This window comes from Capsicum annuum, chromosome 10, assembly GCF_002878395.1.
Source record: "Capsicum annuum cultivar UCD-10X-F1 chromosome 10, UCD10Xv1.1, whole genome shotgun sequence".
Lineage (NCBI taxonomy): Eukaryota > Viridiplantae > Streptophyta > Magnoliopsida > Solanales > Solanaceae > Capsicum > Capsicum annuum.
In genome coordinates this window covers 40,050,732-40,074,130 of record NC_061120.1, presented here as the reverse complement: position 1 = coordinate 40,074,130, position 23,399 = coordinate 40,050,732, and positions in this window count along the sequence as shown.

Sequence of the window (23,399 nt, the reverse complement as noted above, 5' to 3'; positions counted from 1 at the left end):
AGGAAATTCAAGATGCATGAACATATAGGAAAGCTACGTTGAGAAGGATGATAATTGGTGAAAGATTCAACAAATTAAGTTCTGAAGATTTCATTTGATGACTTGGTCTAATAAGCTATCAGATCTGTGATAAGTTATCAAAATATGTCATTAATCATAGGTAGAGAACAAGAAAGGTGAAGAATTTCTTATGACATTTTCTGATAAGTCGTCAACTTCCGAATAAGCAGTCAGGACTTGTCGCCTACCAAAGGTAGAAAACATGGAATTTGAAGAGGAGTTGGCGATATTTTTTGATAAGTCGTCAGACTCCTGATAAGTCATCACACATGTCTTCACACATGTATTCACAAATTTCATCAGATTTGTGATAAGTCATCACAAATATCATCAGCTAAAGGACTGAAAATCTGAATTTTTAGTTTCAAATTTCCTTTAAGTTACAAATATATATAGCAGCTTTTAGGGTTTCATTTAGTATCTGGAAATTATCCCAAAGGCTAGTTTACTTATTTTGTGGGTCTCTTAACTTCAAATTCAATTTCAATGCTGTAATTGAGTTGTGGTATATTCTTGTTGAACTTGAAAGAGCATCAACCTCAGACTTCATCTTTTGTAAGTTTAATTGCTATGAATGATGAATACATTTTATACTATCTCTTTATTTCTCATGTGGAACTAAATCCTATAACTAGGGTTGTGGGATCTATGATTATTCCTTTATGGATTTAATAGTTGGTGAGGGTTTGAATAATTGTGGGGACATCATGATAATTCCTTTGTAATGATTGTTTTCTATTAGTTGCAAACAATAGATCTAGCCTTATGTTTGTTTGCTAGAACTTAGAAATAAACTAAAGGTAGTGAATTTTCAATGAGGATTTGGGAAGGTTAATTTTCCATCTAATGATTAATATTGTAACAAGATTAATCAACTCGAGATAAAATTAGTGTGAATAGAAGGTTTTCCTATGTTCGAGAGAATTAGGGAGCACAACATCTAGGTAGGTTGAGAAACACTTAGATGAACTGTTGATACTAATAATTTGGTGTTTCCCACAAGTCATGAGAATCCAGTACTACAACTATTATTCAATGAGGGGTTAATAATCATACTGATAATAACCCTAGTTTCTCTCTATCATTGTTTTGAACCATTGAAATTTTAGCTTTGAATTCTAAAGAAAGTCAAAACCTTAATCATTGTTTGATTGATAAAGCCCATAATTAAAGAAAACCATTATCTATCAGTCATTTGAATCATAAATAGACTTGATTGACACCTTATTCCTTATGGGATTCAATCCTAACCTAGTAGGGTTATATATTTGACAACGATTGTTACTCTCTCATAAGAGAGGTGTAATTTGGGTGTATCAAATTTTAGTGCCGTTGCCGGGGAATATGATTTCAAATTGAGTATATCTGTGATAATTGACTCGTAGTAAGTTTCCTGGTTTTATTTTTATTTGTTGTTTTGGTTCTTTGCAGGGTAGTTAGTGTATATACCAAGTACACGGAGTGCAGGTGAACCATTATTACTAGTACATATGAAACCTCAGTTGATTAGTAGAATGGATGACCCATAAGAAGCAGAAAGACTAGCCGCCTTGGCTCAGGCTCAGATAAATTAATATAATATAGATAACCTAGGTCGGGCACCAAATCCTAATGAAGAGGTCCTGGAGATTATGATCTATTAGGTCTAGGAAATCTAGGCGTGCAGAAGATATAGTGGCACCAGTTGACAGAAATGTAAATACAAATTGCCTATTCAAAGCGAGGCAAGATTACTAACCAATACAGTATAATCTTAATGACGATAAAGTTGTAATGGATTGAGTAGGTGAAACTGGAGCTACTATTCCTCCACCTTTGGCACCTGGAGCTAAGTTTCATATTTCAAACATGATGATTCAACTCCTCCATCTTAAGGGGTTATTTGGTGGACTCCCGAGTGATGATACCAACATGGATTTAGTGACTTTTGTTACCATTTGCTAGTGGTCTAATAACCCGGGAGTGGGACAGAATGTCATCTGCCTACGCTTATTTCCTATGTCTCTGTATGGGGAGGCAATATTATAGCTAAATGAGCTGACGCCTGATTCTATAACTAACTAGAGGTAGTTAAATGAGGCTTTCCTAGAAAGTTTCTTTCTACCTTCCAAGAGGGTACAACTGAGGGATTAGATCTACAAATTTAGGTAGCTCCAAATTGAATCCCTTTATAAGACATGGGAGAGGTTCAAAAAGAAGCTGATACAGTGCCTGAACCACAATATGATGGATATTCATCTGATGGAGACTCTTTATCAGGCGTTGAACTCTATTATAAAGCTAGTTGTTGATAATGTTGTAGGGGGATCATTTGTGGATCTCACTTTTCATGAGGCTTCTGAGATGCTTGAATGGATGACCAAATAAAGTAGAGCTTGACTTTGTGGTAGAAATCCCTACTGTTTCTGTTGGTATGACTCTTGAGCAATGTACAAAGAAGGAGAAGCGAGATCAAGATATAGCGCACTTGAAAACACAAATAAACTTGTTAACTAAACATTTATTATCTGTAAAGATGGAGAAAATGAAACCTGTCAAGTCCCCAGGATGATTTGATTCTGAATCTAAAGAGGAAGCAAACTATGTCAATAACCAGGGGGTTTTCAAGGCAGTAGCCAAGGGAATCAAGGTCGGACTTATCAGGTTATGGGGATTATAACCAAGGGATTTAGAAGAATAAGACTAACAGGAGTGGACTTTATGTTCCACCTAGCAATCGAGACAATGTTGCTACTAGCTCAAGAAAAATTTCTATGGAGGACATGATAGAGAGGTTGCTAAAAGGAGTTGAGTCCACCAATGCAGGCATGAAAATAATGAAAAATGACTTTTTGTCATCGAGTAAGTTGGTAAACGCACACTCAACTTTAATCAAACTATTTGAGGAACAGATGAGCCAATTTTCAGCAACATTAAATTAGAGGAAGAGCAGAACGTTTCCTAGTAACACAATTCAGAATCCTCATAATGATGGTACTTGTATGGAAATTACCACTCGAAGTGGTAAGATATTACTGGGCCCTTTGGTGGGAAAACTGTTAGCCAATATATGGTTGGAGAAGATTATGAGACTGAGGAAAGTAATCCAGTAGAGTCTAAAAATCTGGATGGCATTAATATCCCTTCTAATAATCAACAGAGTGATGAGTTGGAAAAAGGGAAAGAGCAGGAAAAGAAAGTAGTGCTTACTACTCTCCATAAACCACTGCCTCCCTTTCCTTAAGGATTAAAGAAGAAAGACAATGATAAGAAGTTTAGTAAATTTATGGCAATATTAAAGTAGTTGACAGTCAACGTGCCATTTGTAGAGGCACTCGAGCAAATTCCAGGATATGGTAAATTTATGAAGGATCTTGTGATGAAGAATAGAGAAGTAAGGTAAGAACCGGTGGATAATCCCTGTCATCGTAGTGCTATTTCTCCAATATCCTTGGGGTAGAAAAAGGTAGACCCAAGAGCATTCATTATTCCTTGTACAATTGGATCTCTGGAATTTTCTAAGGCCTTATGTGATCTTGGAGAGAGCATTAATCTGATGTCGTTATCTATTTATAAAAATTTAGGTTTGGGAGACCCCACACCCACTACTATGAGACTAGTTATGATGGACAGGTCTGTGAAAAGGCCGATCAGTATGCTACATGATGTGCTTGTGAGGATGGCTAATTTTATATTTCGTACTAACTTTGTGATCCTTGATTGCGAAGTAGACTTCAAAGTGCCTATAATTTTGGGTAGACCATTCTTAGCAACTAGGAGAGTGTTATTTGACATAGAGCTGAATAAGTTAAAGTTTAGGCTCAATGGGAAAGAAGTTAGTTTTGAAGTGCATCAATCCATGAAACAGCCAAAGGAGTTGAGTGTCTTCTCGATCGTTGATGTATTCTATAAATTTGGGAAAGATGCACCAGCAGGACTTGGGATGAAGCACTTTTAAGGTATCTTGATGAATTTTGAGTAGTCAATATAACCTACTCGTTTCGCGATATTAAATTATGAACTACTTAGGAGGCAACCCAAGGTATTTTGTTGTTTGTATTTGTACTATGTGATTAACAGAAGATCTTTGCACCTATGGTACCACAATTATGTTTCTAACTCTCTTGTTTTGATTTGATGCATTGCAGACAATGTATGACATTAAGTTGAGAGTGAGACTGCTTGCGGGTGTTGATGTCCTCTTGGGGTTTGCCTCTTTTCCCTAGAGTCTTGTTCCTAGTAGATCCGATATATTTAGGTAAATTATGTTTTATTTTTTGATGTGTTATGGTTAATTGGGAGAAAAATAAGTATCTGGGGAAGTTGACATAGCTGGAGAAAAATAAGTATCTCCAATTGTCTATTTTGTAACTGTGTGATGTGCATCTATATGCGACTACTGTGAATCTTTTTATGGCTTTGCTATTAGGGACATAATAATCATTACTAATAATTGAATGAATCGGATAGATAGTAGCTTGTGATGTACCTTTGTTCCATGTGTTGGTGAGATACTACCTAGTTCCCGTTGTTTGTTAAATCCAGAACTTTCTCGGTTGGTCTTGCCTTGGTTGTAGGAGAGTATTTAGGAAAGGTTCATAGGTCATTTTGATATTAGTCCACTTTTTGCCTAAATAACCTTTCATATTTGAATAATATCCCTTGACCCTAATTTTGAGCCTAAATGCCTATATATACGTTTTTTGTTATACCTATCACCTTCCCACTTGTATCATAATAAACTTGTTTTAGCCCTAATCCTCCTTGGGTGTTGTGCACTTTGACTTAGGCAAATCACCTAAGTTGATGTTGGCTATTATAGGCGTGCATGATGTAAAGTGAGTATGAAGAAGGGTAAAATAAAGTAAAAAAAAATGCAAGGCTGGGTGTGATAGAAAATGACTAATAAAAGAAAAATTGTGAAAAAGTGAAAATGAAAGACTAAAGGACCGTATCCAGCCTGAATTTGCTTCAATAAAGAAAGGGAAAAATAAGTTAAAGGTTGATAAGTGAGACCCCAAAAATAGTGTAGTTCCAAGGAGGCTTAGTCACTTTAAACATCCTTGTGTATCATACCAGTCCCAAGCCTACATTACAAGCTAAATAAAAGTCCTATAGTGATCCTAGCTTAAATTGTCTGAAAGCCTCGATGATGAAAATAAAGAAAAGCTTATGGTATTAGACATACATTAATTGGAACTTCTTTAAAATAGTTAGTGTCTTCTAACCGTCCCTGTATTTACATACTTGATTTCATGTATGAGTGAAGAGGGATTTCTTTGTTGTAAGGGCACATCAGTTGCATTGCTAGTTGCTTACTTCTTTGTGTAGTATAGCTTGTAAATATGCATGGTTATTGTTTCTAATTTTATTCCATATCTTGATTCCTTTCTGTCACATTGTTGATCTTCATTTATATACAAAGCTAGGTTTAGAGTGATTGAACATGGAGAGGGTAATGTTTGTTGAGCTAAAATTGATAATTAACTGACATAGGTATCTTTTGTTTCTCTTAGTTAAGCATCGTAGTATGGTGTTATGTAGTTTCTTGAGGAAAAGTAATTGTTTTAAGTTGAGGGTGTTAATGTACTGGCCTTCTGTTAGAAAATTTAAGACTTTTAAATTGGAATAATTGTAAGTTCTTAGATAACTATCATTGTGTTTGATGGTATTTCATGTGATTTTATAGGAAAGTCAAGAAGCATCAACATATTGGAAAGCTATGTTGAGAAGGATGATTTTTAGTAAAAGATTCATGAAATTAAGTTCTGAAGATTTAATCTGGCGACTTGGTCTGAAAAGCTATCAGATCTGTGATAAGCTATCAAAATATGTCGTCACACATATGTAGAGAATAAGAAAGGAGAAGCATTTCTAATGACAATTTCTGATAAGTCATCAACTTCCTGATAAGCCGTCAGGACTTGTCATTAGCTGAAGGCAGCAAACATGGAATTTGAAGAGGAGTTGATGACATTTTTTTATAAGTCGTCAGACACCTGATAAGTCATCACATGTGTCGTCACACATGTTATCAGATTTGTGATAAGTCATCACAAATGTCGTCAGCTAAAGGAGCAAAAATCTAATTTTTTAGTTACAAATTTCCTTTAAGTTATAGATATAAATAGCAGCTTTTAGGGTTTGATTCAATAGCTAAAACTTATTCAAAAGGCTAGTTTACTTCTTTTATGGGTCTCTTAACTTCGAATTCAATTTTCAATTCTTTGATTGAGTTGTGGGATATTCTTCTTGAACTTGGAAGAGCATCAACATCATACTTCATCTTTTGTAAATTTAATTGCTCTGTATAATTAAAATAATTATTCCTCTCTTTTTCTTGCTCATGTGGAACTAAAACCCAGAACTAGGGTTGTGGGATCTATGATTATTCATCCATGGATTTAATAGTTGTTTAGGGTTTGAGTGATTGTGGGAACATCTTTATAATTCCTTTGTAATGATTGTTTTCTATTGGTTCCAAACAATAGATCTAGCCCTATGTTTGTTTGCTCGAACTATGAAATAAACTAAAGGTAGTGAATTATCAACGAGGATTTAGGAACATTCATTTTCCATCTAATGAGTAATGTTGTAACAAGATTAATCAACTCGAGATAAAATTTGTGTGAATAGAATGTTAAGGAGCACAACATCTAGGAATGTTGGTAAACACTTAGATGGACTGTCGATACTGATAATTTGGTGTTTCCCACAAATCATGAGAATCCAGTACTACAACTGTTAATCAATGAGGAGTTAATAATAATAGTGATCATAACCCTTGTTTCTCTCTATCATTGTTTTGAACCATTGAAATTTTTGCTTTGAATACTAAAGGAAGTCAAAAGCTAAATCATTGTTTGATTGATAAAACCCCTAATTAAAGGAAACCATTATCTATCCATCATTTTAATCACAAATAGATTTTATTGACACCTTATTCCCTGTGGTATTCGACCCCAACCTAGTTGGGTTATATATTTGACAACGACCGCTTACTCTCTCTAAAGAGAGGTATAATGTGGGCGTATCAACCAACACCTGGGGGTGTTTCACTATGATAAAAATATTGAAAACCTCTACCTCTGGTCTGGAATGTATAGCATAGCACTGTCCATGACCACCATCTGACATATTAGACTCACGACTACCACCATGGACACCACTACCTGTGCCTCGCATACTTATAGTAAAACCTCTACCTCTCACTACTAATATAAAATGTAGCCTAACCATGCAAAGAGGACAGTATTTGGCCAAATGGATAGTATCATAACATAAATAGCAACCTCTATGGCCTGACTTAATAGGAGGAGGTATGGTGGACCAGAGCAGCCACCTGAAACTGCTGAACAAGAATATCCACTACCTAAACTCTAAATTTTTTCCTGGACGGGTCTACTATGATAACTATAGAAATCTCTATAATCCCTACCTAGAGAAGTATGACCTCTAAGCTAACCCAGGTGGTGCACCTTTTTGGTGCCACCCTGAGATGCTCAAAGAATAATACTGAAGAGAAATATTAAACCCCTTCACCATCTTCCGAATCCTCTCAAATTTTGGGGTAATACTGGCATAGAAATATATAGACAGGGCATAAAATTGAGCCTCATACTCTGCATCTGACATGGAGCCCTACTCCAGGTGATCAAACTCATCCCGTAGACTGTGTGGCACGAACCTCTCCAAAAAGGCCTTAGCAAACTGATCCCAAGTCATGTCAGGAGAATCGAGAGGTCTGCAACCATCAAGTGACCTCCAACAATCCCTAGCGGTGTCCTTAACTAATAAGTAGTATACAAAATACCACGCGACTTAAGAAAAACCTAGGTTATGTAACTTCTCACGATAGTCAATCAGGAAATCATAGAGATACTCAACCAAAACACCACTGAACCTAGAAGGACCTAAATTAGTGAATCTCTCAAACCTCTTCTGATCCTCTAAAGAAATAACTGTACCCAAAATAAGAAGAGACATGGGGAATATGGAAAAATGAGATACCACCTGGGGAGGTAACATAGATAAAGGAGAAACCTTTAATATAAGAATACCATACTCAAACGCAAGCGCTGAAGGAGGAATAACACTCAAAGTCTGTGGAGTACAAAAAGTAAAAGTAGGTACTACTGGCGGACCCACACTTGGGGCTAGATGAACACTAGACATACTTAAAGAAGCACCCTTCAAATGGGTTAACAAGCGAATCAAAAACACCTCTATGACTACGGTAGAAGAACTCGGTGGAAAAAAAGTAGGACCTTTATCTCCAACATGCTTAACATGGGGATCAGGGAGAAGTCCCTTAGCACTACTCCTAGATAGGGAAGATCCACATGCTCGCCTATTACCTTGATCCCATCCATGACTCACAACTCACACTCTGGACTAGGTTGTTTTCTTGGATGAAGGCTCCGCATCTCTAACCTCACACAATCTAGTCATCACCATCTATATAAAAGAGAGTGAAATATGACTTACAACACAAGTTATGAAGAAAATCCATCCGATAAGGAACAAAATGAGGAAAATTTGCTAAAGACATCCTATAGCCTCTCAAAGATAGACATGGACATCTACGTACTAATCTACGAGACACTGTTAGATATCCTATTCTTACACTATTGATACCAATGAACCTGACTACTCTGATACAAATTCTTCATGACCCAAAAGTGAAGGGCCATAAGATATCCAAATAGGAACAACTCTGTATTTGAATGCAAAATAAAGATAGTCAAAATAAAGAAAGGTAGTAGTAGTCTCTGATAGAAAAAATCCAATCACTACATCAAATAGCTTCGAAGTATTGCCTAAAGTCAACCACTATAAGGCGCACTCGAGTTGTACTAGCTAGGACAACTAGAGATCAAAATACATAAGATATCCAAAAAGAAACAACTTTCTATTTGAATATAAAATAATGAGAGTCTAAATAAAGAAAGGTAGTAGTAGACTCTAAAAGTAAAAATCCAATCACTACCTCAAATAGCTCCAAAGTATTGTCCGAAGTCAACCACTATAAGGTATACTCAAACCTGAATCTTCACTGAAAGAGTGCAGTAGGGTTGAGTATGATCCGTTTGTACTTTGTAGGTATCATAGGCCGATTGAGCAAAGTAGAAAATAAAGCGTACAAAATAGACACTAAGCACATATCACCTATAACTAAAAATGTCCCAAATGTTAGCCCATATCATCTTGACTAACAATTTTATAATATTCACATACATAGGTATACAAGTATCACATATACAAATACGAGGGAAGAAAGACACATAGATAGGTATCACATCAAGGAAAATAATACATCATCGAAATGTCAAAAGTAAATGGAAATGAAATGGAAAGAATAATGATAATGAAGATGATGATGATAATGATAAAGATGTCTGACGTTGTCGCACAACCTTCGTATACACCTACAAAGCTAAAGCTTCCCCATGTAGGACCCATAGTGGGTTCGGCAACTGTATTCAACCAATATTTAATACCAATATCTATAACTCTGACCCAGTACATCCATTGGTATAAGGTTTTAAAGATGTCATATTTCTATCAGAAAAGGCCAGTGTTCCTTGTATTTCCAAAATTTTCATGATGGTAGAAATGTTTCATGAATGTGTATGATATAAGGAAGTAATGATCACAACCAACCAGAATGAGCATTTCCATATCCAACCAATATACCAACTAAGTAAGCCAATAATCCACTCAATATTTATAACCATCCATGAATGCCAACATAAACCATATACCAAGAGAGTAGAACACAATTAAATACACCATTGACCTACATTAGGCTTTTTCATTATACAAGACACAATTAATTTCACATATTCACAACGAACAATATCATATAGGACCCCACACGATCTCACATAATAAATAATATTCCAAAACCACCAAACACAATAATATATAGGCCCCACACTGGTATAACACCATAATTATATCCATTTCCATGATTAGTTACCACAGCCTTAACAAGTTTTTTAATCGATATTAACTACCCATACCAGTCTGAATAAAGTTATGCCATGATCTACCTTGAATGCTGAAAATTGATTTGAAATCCTTCAAATTGAAGCCTTACTCTTTGCGAATGAGGTTGGAATCAATGAAAACATAAAAATATAGAATCTATGCAACAAAAAAATTCAACGATACCCATATTGCCTATTTTAAATTCGGGGCCAAAATGAACCACAAAAATGTATTCTAAAAAAAGGGAAAAATAGAAATTTTATTTGAAAACATGTTCCCCATATTTTTAGGAGTCAACAACTAAAAACTCAAGCAAAAGAGATTTAAAAATGAGGTCAAAATTAAATAAAAACCATGTTCAAGATTTACCAACAAAAATTACACAAATTCATTGTAATATCGAGAATTGATGTTGTTTTAAAGATGAAATCAAAATAAAAATGATAATTACCAGATTAGGAACTCACCTAAGTGAAAATGAATTGAAATCGGGGTGTAAATCGGAGAATTATAATTTTGAGGCCTTATGTACCAAAATCGCCAATTTCTACCTCTAAATTCACGTTTAAACAAGAATTACATGATAAAATTGTGAGAAAGTTGTTAAAATAGGTGTTATCTTGCTAACCCAAGTTTCAAAAGGGAAGAAATGTCTTGAAATCATAAAACCTTAACCTACAAGTCTCGCGTATGCGATCATAGGAACGCGTACGGAATTGTAACACCCTGAGTCTTTACCCTGACTACCACACGATGCTCAAAATCTCAAAGGACCACATGCTAACACATGACTGGTACCTGCTGCAATAACTGAATAATAATACTATAATTATGTGGAAACATTCCATAAGGTTCAAAACTATAAAAAATGTTGAATACAATACATCAATACCAAAAATGAACATCTATCTATAAATACTCTAGTCTAAAAAGCCTCTACTATTTAAACAGGGAGTTGATGGGACAAGCCCCCAACTAACTCCGACTACTTAAACTGATAAATTATGTCCTCAAACTATGAGGACTCACCACTAACACTGCTGCCAAAAGATCCGAGTTACTAAATGCGATCAGGAGCCTATGCATATGAACCTATGATATAAGCCATCATAGCACAAAAAAAGGCATGCGTCAGTAATTTAAACATACTAGAATTTAAGTGAGGTAGGTTGAGATACATGGGTTCATATGAATGAAAAATACTGGCTGAATGACATAAGTATAGTGAATGGGAGTACATGTATGAATACATAAACTGTAATAAAGATCATGATAGTAATGGATACTGGGTTCTGAATACTGATAAAATTGTAGCTGAGTTTCCTGATATTGTACTACTGATAACTGAGTGACTGCATATGACTATCCTAATTTTATAGAATTGTGCTAAGTTCGTACTGAACTGAGTAACGTATTTGACAATCCTGATTCTGTAGAATTGAAATGAGTTCTATACTAAAACTAGAACTGAAACTAAGACTGTTGGAGGTAATCATCTAATTGATATGCCCCTTTCCAAATAAATTAAGGTCCAACCTGTAATCCAGTTAGAAGGGTGTTAGTACCATGCCATGGGTAAAGATAATTATGAGTTAATTCTCTCTGATAAGAAGCTATTTTTTCAACCCTCGCTGGCAGAAAAACTCGTATGAGATGTATCAACCCTAGTCTGGCAGGAAGATATCTCAACCTATAATGGCTACATAGTTTTGTAATGTAGGGATTGCTACTAAGGGTCAAACCCTTTGCTGGCAGGAATGCCGCTATCCCTGGGTTCGCTCGGTGTTGAATCCTATTTCAACTAAATAGATACTGAGCTGCTTCCTAGTTCTTAATAGGCTTGACTGAACTATTACTGATTATACTATCTACTTGAACTGAACTGAGTCCACTGAGTTCCATTAACTAATGGAGTACTATTGAATTCTGTTTACTGACTGAATATACTAAGGTCAAAACTAAATACTGAGCTGGACTGGACTGATACTGAGTTTACTGAATTTTTTCTGAGTTCTATAACTGACTGAGAATACTACTGATTGTGACATAACTGAGATTATTCTATAACTGACATCGGCTTTAGGTAAACAACTAAATTGTCAGCTATTAGATACCCCCAAGAATCGATAGCATGAAAAGTAAAGCATTAAATAACCTTGCATAACATATAAATGCACACTTATTCATAATGGATCTATAGAGGCATTTGATCAAACACTTGAATTTCTATTATATATGCTAACACGATATAATCTCACTGTTTAATTCACATGAGCAACTTATCAAACACTTGGAAGGCATTGTATATGCCCATAGTACTAATCAACATATAAGCATCAAAATTTCAAGGCGTTAAGGAAAATTCGTATGATACTACATACATAATAATTATTTTTACATAAATCTTGCACATAATCATGGAATAGAAACCCAATCAACATTATAATCATGAATACACTTGAATCCAAATCATGGAAATCATGAAATCAATTTACTTAAAGTTTAAAAGAGTTTCTTGGACTCCAAGACTGGAAGGGGCCCTTGAATAAACACTTGACATACCTTAAAGCTTTAATTCTTAAAGATTGATGGATTTCCTTCAAACTTGGATTCTTGGATGTGATGAACTAGGGTTTTTTCTTGAAAAATTCTAGAGAGAACGAGTAAATTTTGCCTTTTGGATGACTTAGTTACATGTTTTGGGGGCTGATAAAAGATGGGAAAAAATCCATTTAGCCCTCTAGATGCATGTTTTAATTACTAAAAATTGGACTAGCAACGCATAGACCGACACACCACATCATTGGAATCGATGCGATAGCCAATTAACCACATCAAATCTACATCGGTTCTCTTGAATTTATATTAGGAGCTAGAAAAAATATTCATCGATTCGATGGGTGCTGAACAGTTTTGAGATTGCGTTGATCCAATGGTTTGAGCTTTCAAATGTGTTTCAAACGAAGTTCAACAAATCCAAAACTTGTTTAAGAACACCCACTGATATTTTTGACCATGAATTAACCTAAAAATTGATATTTAAAGGTCATAAGGGTCATGAAATAGAGTCGCCAACTTACGAAGGCTAAAATAACACTATGTCAGTATACTTAGCTAAAATTTTCTAAGTCTGGGACCCCTTAACAAGCTTTAAAAGACTGAGTTAACCCTAGGATTTGTGGGGCCTTATAATATCTCCCCCTTAGGATCATTCATCCTCGAATGAGACCAACTAAGCTGAGAATACTCATAGACTAAATTTAGATACTAGATATGCACAACTACAATATGATTTCATAACTGACAATACTGATATGGTAAAATTTTGTACTAAACATGCATATCTGATGCGTGAGTACATGGCTAAACATAATTCATGAATGCATGACTGGAATTGCTGATAAGCTGAGTTTGTCATGATGAACATACATATCTTATAAATGAATTCATAACTGAAAAATGCAATGGCAACTAATACCAAGTCTATAAGGGATATCTGAGCACAGAATTTGGTAAGTTCAACGGAAAACTATTACCTTGGACTAAATCGGAGTTTTCGTAGAAGAGGTAAGGATACTTGATCGTATATTTTTTTCTGTTTCCTAAGTCACTCCCTCAACTGGCTGGTTCTGCCAAAGAACTTTGAGTAGAGGGATTTCTTTGTTCCTCAATCTGCAAATCTGATAGTCAAAAATTTCGATTGAAATCTCCTCATAAAAGAGGCTGTTATGAACATCTATACTTCCTACAAGGACTACAACTACTGGGTCACCTATGTGCTTCTTTAGGAAGGAGACATGAAACACAGGATGGATTGAAGATAAATATGAAAGAAACTTAAGCTCATAAGCTACATTGATTTTGAGAGGATCGATATATTGGGGACTGAGTTTCCCCTTCTTGCCAAACCTCTTCGCTCCTTTCAAAGAAAGATTTTTTAAATACACATAATCACAAATCTCAAATTCTAGATCCTTTCTCCGCACATCTGCATATGATTTCTATCACTTCTGAGTTGTCTTAAGCCTTTCCCTGATCAGCTAAAACTTCCCTAAGATGTCAAACACCAAGTTAGGCCCTACCACTGCGGCCTCTCACACTAAGAACCAACTAATAGGAAACCTATATCTTCTCCCATAGAGCATCTCAAACGGAGCCATCTAAATACTGGAAGGATAGTTGTTGTTATATACAAACTCAATCAAAGATAAGTGGTCATCCCAACTTCCTTTAAAGTCTATCGCACTTACTCGCAGCATATACTCTAATGTCTGAACGGTCTTTTCTGTTTGACCATTTGTCCAAGGGTTAAAGGTTGAACTGAGGTAAAATTGGGTACCAAGACCCTTTTAGAAGTCTTTCTAGAAATAAGAGGTGACCAACTCTCTGAGATTGAGCTTGGTATAGTCCTCAGCTATATAAGAGGTATGAACTGGTAGGAAATGAGCTGATTTAGTCATCCTATCTGCAATGACCCAAACTAAATCATACTGATAAAAAGTACAAGGCAAACCCATCACAAAATCTATGTTCACCACTTCCCCTTCCAAGTGGGAATACTGAACTCCTGCATAGACCCACTAGGCTTCTGATGCTCAATCGTAACCTGATAAAATGTTTAGCACTTAGCTATAAACTCTGTAATGTCTCTCTTTATTCCACTCCACCAATAGATCTCCCACAAATCATGATATATCTTAGTGGCCCATAGATAAATAGAGTAACGCGCACCATGCACCTTTGGAAGAATTCACTGTCTCAAGTCATCTACACCTGACATACATAGCGGACCCTGACAATGCAACACACCATCTGCACCTTGGTAAAAAACCTCTATCTTTTGATCTCTAACTAATATTTTTAACATAACTAGGTTAGGATCCCTATCCTATTTTTCCTTTAACTCAGAAACCAAAGATGATTCTGAACTACTCTACACACATATATTACATTCTGCTAAATGGACTAAACAGACACCCAGTCCAGCAAGCTGATGAACTTCTCAAGCTAATTTCTTCTTACCATCCTCCACATGAGCAACACACCTATATACATCCTACTTAGAGCATCAGCTACTACATTGGCTTTACTCAGATGATATATGATGCTTAGATTATAGTCCTTCAACATATCCAACTACCTTCCCTGATGGAGGTTTAGGAATTTTTGAGAGAACACATGTCGTAGGCTCTTATAGTTTGTGAACATATCAACGATCATACCATACAAGTAATGCCTTCAAATCTGTAAGGCAAATACTACTGCTGCTAACTCAAGATCATGAGTAGGATATTTCTTTTCATGGGATTTGAGATGTCTAGAGGCATAGGCTATGATCTTACCTCTCTGTATCAAAACGCAACCCAAACTAACCCTGGAAGTATCACAATATACCACAAATCCATCTAAACCATCTAGTAGAGTCAAAACTGGGGCAGTAGTGAGTCAAGTCTTCAACTTCTAAAAACTCTTCTCACAAGAATCTGACCTCTGAAATTTGATTTTTTTTGAGTCAATCAGGACATAGGGGATGAAATATATGAAAATCCCTAAAAAAACCATCGTTAATAGCCATCCAAACCAAAGAAACTCTTGATATCTAATGGAGGGTGGTTCTGGGCTAGTTTCTCACTGCTTTAGTGTTTTAGGGATCAACTCTAATGCCATCCCCAGAAATGATATGGCCGAGGAAAGATACTGACTTTAGCCAATATTTGCACTTACTAAATTTTGCAATAAACCAATGGTTTTTGAGAGTCTATAATACTATTTTGAGATGGTCTGTATGATCATACTCACTGCGGGAGCAAACAGGATATTATCTATGAAGACTATGATGAACATGTCAAAGTACTGCTTGAACACACGGTTCATCAAGACTATAAAAGCTGCTGGGGCATTGGTAAGACTAAATAAGATGACTAAGAATTCAAAGTGACCATACCCAGTTTTGGAAGATATTTTTGAAATGTCATATTCTGTGACTCTGAGCCGATAATAACTTGATCTGAGGTCTATCTTAGAAATGTAACTGGCACCCTGAAGTTGGTCAAATAAGTCATCGATCATAGAAAGTGGGTACTTGTTCTTAAACGTGACTTTAATTAGCTGACGGTAGTTTATAAATATTCTAAGAGAACTGTCTTTCTTATGCACGAATAGAACTGGTATAGGGTCTGATGAATCCTTTGTCTAGGAGACCCTACAACTGTTCTTTTAATTCTTTGAGATTTCCTGGAGCAATTCTTTATGGCAGAATAGATATGGGCTAAGTATCTGGAAGAAGGTCTATTTCAAAGTCGATTTCCCTTTCGGGAGAAACTCCAGGAAGATCTTTGAGAAACACATCTGGAAATTCACAAGCTATTGATACTGACTCAAGAGCAGGGGTTTCTAATCTAGAGTCCTGGACTCGAATGAGATGGTAGACACATCCCTTAGATATTATTTTCCTCGACCTAAGGTAGGAAATAAGATGACCCCTAAGTGCTGAAGTGCTACCCCTCTACTCTAGGATGACCTCCTTCAAAAACTAAAATTGGACAATTCTATTTCTACAGTCGACTGAGTCATAGTAGGAATGAAGCCAATCCATGCCTAGAATGACATCAAAATCGGTCATCTGTAATTCGACTAAGTCTACTAAAATAACTTTTTGAGATACCATAATTTGACAGTTCCTGTATACATACCAAGATATGATAAATTTACCCACTGGGTAGAGACTGAGAAAGGCTCTACTAGAATTTCAAGACTGACTCAAAAGTTAACAACTATAGAAGTAGTTATAAAAGAAAACAAAGCTCGACGATCTAGAAAATCATAAGCATACAAATGATAAACTTATAACGTACCTGTGACTACATCAGGAGAACTTTTCTTATCCTATCAGGACTGAAGTGCATAGAGTCTATTTGGGCGTTGCCCACTAATGGCACTAGAAGTGGCACCCTGCTGATTCAGGTGACCAGATTGAGCTGAAGGACGACTATGCTGACTATGTAAACCTACCTAAGAACATTTTCTAATTCTGTGATGTGGCTTGCCATATTGAAATATACATTACTACCAGCTCTGTAAACACCCTGATGGTTCCTGCCATACTTTTGGCCAAGAGGATTTGTTCGGGCGCTACTGACACTACTCTAGGCTTTAGGGCCAGGAGCCCTGTCTCTGTTAGTGTCTCTAAATTTTGGCATTGGAGCACTGGTTGAGGATGGATCTATAATTTAATATTTCAGGCAGAACTAAGAATGATTCCCACCCTTTGACCTAGGCTGAGCGACGTTAAAATTTCTTATTCTAACTCTCTTGTTCTCCCTCTCTTTTTCCTTATTCTTAGCCTCCTCTATCTACTGAGCATGGACCATGAGCCTGATTATGTCCATATCCTTAATAAGCATTACGGTCCTATATTCCATGACCATACTGCAAGATACACTAGACATAAACTTTCTCATCTTATATCTGCTATTTTCTACAACATGAGGTGTATATCTAGCTAATTTAGTAAACTTGAGATAATACTCCTATATCATCATTTTGTCATTCTTTAGATTTATAAATTGAAAGACTTTCGCTTACCTTAACTTTAGCGGGAAGAACCTATCCAGAAAAGCAATAACAAACTCCTTCCATTCTATAGGCCCTACATCTGCGGCCCTTTTTGCTTTCCATTATTTGAACCATGAGTGAGCCACATCCTACAATTGATATGCAACTAACTCAACACTCTCACTAGCTATCACCCTCAAAATGTCTATAACCTTCTACACCTGATCAAGTAATTCTTATGGGTCCTTATCTGACTTTAACCCAATAAAAGATGGAGGGTTCATTTGGGTAAAGTCCTGAATCCTAGCAGCAGCAGTATTGGCCACTAGGTTGACGGAACGGAAACTGGGCGTTTATTCTAGGCTACCACAGAATGAGCTAGGGTGGTGAAAGCTACTCTAAATTCAACATGGGAGACATGTTTATCTAGGGGATCTACCTGAATGGGCTGAGGTACTGACTAATTTCTGGTTCTCCTTTTGTTAGTCTTTTTAGGAGGCATCTTCTATAAACAAAAAGGAGAGAATGGATTAGACTAAGACTTTAAATTGAGCTTATGCTCACTCATATTATACGAATACTGAAAGAAGGGAAACTTTTCCTAAAACATGTAATAGCCTCCTGTCCATAAGTGTGGCACGTTACACACCCATGCGCAAGACTCTATTAGATGCAGCTTTCAAAAAACCTAGGACTCTATTGAACCTTAGGCTTTGATACCAAGTTTGTAACTCCCTAAGTCTGTACCCCAGACGCTACACGGTGCTCATAATCCAGAAGGACCACAAGCTAACCCATTACTGGTACCTGCTGTAATAACTGAATAATACTATTGTAATTATGTAAAAATTAGGCGGAAACATACCATAATTTTCAAAACTATAAATAAATACAAAGTATGATACATCAATACCAAAACTAAACATATGTCTATATGTCTATAAATACTCTAGTCTGAAAAACCTCTAATGTCTGAATGAGGAGTTGATAGGATAAGCCCCCCAACTAACTTTGACTACTGAAACTGATAAACTGAGGTACTAAAATAACAATCATGTTCTTAAACAATGAGGACTCACCACTAAAACTATTGTTAGAAGGTACGGGCTGCTAAGTTCAATTAGGAGCCCGTGAGTCTGAACCTATGATATAAGACATCATTGCACAAAAGAAAGGCATGCATCAGTACATTAAAAGTACTGGTATGCTAAGTGAGGTAGGTTGAGATGCATGGGTTCATATGCTTGAATAATACTAACTGAATGACATGAGTGTACTGAATGAGAGTGTATACATGAATAGATGAATTGTAACTGATATCGTGATAGTACTGGATACTGAGTTTTGAATACTGATTAATTATCATCTTAGCTTACTAAAGATATACTAATAAGAATTGAGTTACTATATCTTATAGTCCTTATTCTATGGAACAGTGCTAAGTTTCGTACTGAACTGAGTAACTATATCTGACAGTCCAGATTCTATAGAACTAAACTGAGTTCTATATTGAGACTGGAACTAAAATTGAGACTGTGGAAGGTTATCATCTAACCGTCATGCCCATTTCTAAATAGATTAGGGTCCAACCAATAACCCTAGTTTGAAGTGTGTTAGTACCATGCAATGGGTAAAGATATCTGTGAGTTAACCATCTCCAGAAGGAAGATCTTTTATCAACCCTCACTAGCAGTAAAACTTGGATGAGATGTATTAACCCTAATTTGGTAAGAATATATCTCAATATACACTAGCTATGTAGTTCTATAACATAGGGATTGCTACTAAGGTTCAAAACCTCTGCTGGAAGGAATGCCCCCATCCTTAGGTTCGCTCGGTGTGCTGAATCCTATCCCAACTGAATAGACACTGAGTTGATTCCTAGTTCATACTAGGCTTGACTAAACTGTTACTGATTAGATTTTCTAATACAATTGAACTGAGTTCACTGAGTTCCATTAACTAATGGAATACTACTGAATTCTATTAATTGACTGAATATAGTGAGGTTTGAAATGAATACTAAACAAGACTGGACTGATACTGATTCTACTGAGTTTTTCTTGAGTTCTATAATTGACTGAGAGTACTAATGGTCATGATATGACTGAAATTATATTTTAACTTACACCGGCTCTAGGTAAAAAGCTAAATTATCGGGTATTAAATACCACCAGGACTCGATAGCATGCAAAGTAAAGCATCTCATGACCTTGCATAGCATATAAATTCACACTTATTCATAATGTATCTATAGAGGCATTTTATCAAACTCTTGAATGGCATGAACTAGTATACATGCTAACATGGTATAATCTCACTTTTTAATTCACATGAACAACTCATCGAACAGTTGGAAGGCATTGTATATGCAGACAGGACTAATGAACATATGAGCATCACAATTTCAATGATTTAACACGAATTCATATGATACTACATACATAATAATTGAGTTTACATAAATTTTCCACTTATTCAAGGAATAGAAACTCAATAAACATTATAATCATGAATACACTTGAATCCAAATCCTTGAAATCTTAAAATTAATTACTTAAAGTTTAAAAGAGATTCTTGGAATCCAAGGGTGGAAGGGACCCTTGGATAAATACTTGGCATACCTTAAAGCTTGAATTCTGAAAGATTGATGGATTTCCTTGAAACTTGGATTCCTGGATGTGATAAACTAGGGTTTGTTCTCAAAAATTCTATAGAGAATGAGTAAATTTTGCCTTTTGGACGACTTAATTACATGTTTTGAGGGTTGATATAAGTTGTGAAAAGACCTATTTACCCTCTAGACGTGAGTTTTAATTGTTTAAAATAGATTAGCAATAGACAGACTGATGCGTCGTGTAGTTGGCATCGATATGATGGCCAACGCGCCGCATCGAGTCCATGTCAGTTCATTGGAATTTACACTGGGAGCTAGAGGAAATCTTCATCGATGCGATGGGAAATGTTCCATTTTGAGATCGCGTCGATCCACTGGTTTGAGCTTTTAAATGTTTTTCAAATGAAGTACAAAAAATTCTAAACGTATTTGGGAATACCCACTAGCATTCCTAAACATTAACTAACCTAAAAATTGATATTTAAAGGTCATAAGGGTTGTGAAATATAGTCTTCAACCTATGAAGGCTTAAATAACACTAAGTCAAAATACTTAGCTAAAATTTCCTAAATTTGGGACCCCTTGACAAGCTTTAAAGGACTTAGTTAAGCCTAGGATTTTATGGCGTTTTACAATAGTACTTGGACTGAGGGTAGGTATTACATTCAAGATCCTGTATTCAAATTTGAGGGTCTTACGATCGCGACTAAGATATCGCGTATGTGACACTTGAGGCCGATCTACCAAGTTGCATATGTGATTGGCCAACTGCGATCGCGGGTGCACTAGCACTAGCTGGAGACGTAGAATTCTCCAAGTTTCCATAAACCCCTCGAGATTTATCTAAAAGCCAATGAATGGAAACAAGCTATGCTACCCTATAAATTTGATGCTTTGGACTTAATGGTGATATCTGATTTTCAAAAAAATGACATTTTTACAAAGTTGACCCCAGAAACCCCATTTCCCAACTTTTTGAATAAAGGGTCAAAATAAGATATAAAATCTATAAAACCTCACCAACCATGTTATCAACCTAAAGTCGATATTCCAGATCTGCTGGCCCAGTACATTTTGCTATCCGACACATATATTAATAAATATTAACCCTTGACAATCATGCCCACACCCCAAAATACTATAATACAATCACAGGAAGGGGTAAAATGGTCAAATCACACATAAATGAATGTTTAACATAAATCACCAAAAGTTAGGTCGTTACAAGAAAGACTTTGCATTTCCCCTACTTTATTAATCTATCAAGGATCCCACAACCCTAGTTATGGGGTTTAGCTGCTCATGAGTGTAAGAATACACTTATAATTCATCTTTAAAAGTACATGAATATTCTCACAAATAATAAAGAATGAAAATCAACTTTAAATGAAATCCGAAAAACTAATATCAAGAATCCCAAGATCAAAAGTGTATCTCAATACTCAAAATAATGTAATAAGTATTTAAAGTGCATAAAGTAATAAAGAAACATCCCATGTGTATTTATAGATACATCAAAAAACCTAGAAAACCAATCCAAAAGAAAGTAGGAAAATAGAGTTAGTATTATCCTACGACTCCACTTACAGGTTGTAGGTAGTACCTACGGTCTGTAGGTGGGTTCATTGGAATCAAAGGGATCATCAACTTTTTGAACCCTAACCTAGGAAGGGTATGTACCATGCTGTAGGTACTAACTACGCCTCATATGTAGGGTCCATCGGAGTCAGACTTAGGCTTTAACTCTGCAACCTATGTGGGCCACCTACGGGCCCATAGGTAGGGTTCATAGGAATATTTTATTCTTCACTTCATCACCTTTTTCTCCTTTTATGCCTTGAACCCTATTTTCCTACAAAACCAACATAAAAACACATGACATCTAAAAAATGGCCTAGTAGTTGCATAATTTCCTAGTTTTAAGCATCAAATGTGCCATGAAACCATGACATATAAACACCATTAACTTAGAATGTTTGCTTGTCCTTAGGAAACTAAGATATATATAAGAAACACGATGCTTAACTTTTTAAAAATGCTTAGCCTATGATAGTCAACTCAATTTGTCTAAAAAAAATACTTAACCCCTCATATTTAAAACTTTCTAAAACAATTATATGGATCCATGTATCACAACAGTATGACATAAAGGAATCAACTGATGGCATTATATTAGTAATAAACAACCAATCAAATATGTAATTTACACTACCTAAATAGATAAGTTGTCAAGAATACAACCCATGTACCCCCACAACAATGAAGTTCCAACTACCATAGTCTAATAATGCATACTAATGTAGGGACGATATCAAGACACTCACACTTTCAAAAGAAGTTCAAACAATGTGCATAAAATGCCATTGGCTTGCCTTATTTTTATAGCTTAGTTTTTGGGACAATTGACTAGCATCACTAGGACTTTTCTAGGCTTGTAATGTAGGCTTGGGAGCAGGTATGTTACAGCTGGGATGTAATGACTCACCCTCCTCAACACTAAACTTACATTATTGGTAGCATTTATCAACTATTTTTTTAATCTCCATTTTTTCCTTTATTGATTATTCTGATCGGTGTGGTTCTTTTTATTTTTTTCATTTATACACTTCTCTCTTTTTTTCTTCTCATTTTTCATCATTTTTTCTTTTCTTTATTTTCACACTTTTCTACCACACCCAATTCAACTTGATTTTTCATTTAGTCAACACCCTTCTACATACAAAATTTTAACTACACACCCCTATGCTAAACACCCTCAACTTAGGTGATTCATCTGAGTTGAGGTGCATAGTGTATAAGGAGGGACCAGGGCCAAAAAAGATTTATTGTAATTAATTTGGAAGGTGACAAGGTGAAAAAAAGGAAAAAAGTCAACTTAGGCTAAAATTAGGGATCAAGGTATACTTATTCATATTTGGTAGGTCTTTCAGGCTAATAGTGGACATATTCAAACATGACCTATAATTATGTCCTAACCAACTATCCTACAACCTAGGCAAGACTAAACAAGAAAGTTTTGTATTAAATGCACAAATTAAACTAGGTAAATGCCGCACACACACATGGTACAAGGTTATATTATCAACTACTAACTATCTAGTTCATGCAATGCTAAGCTTTGATTATTTTTTCCCTAATATTAATCCCATAAAAAGATTAACACAATGGTCCCATATATATTTACATCTCACAATTT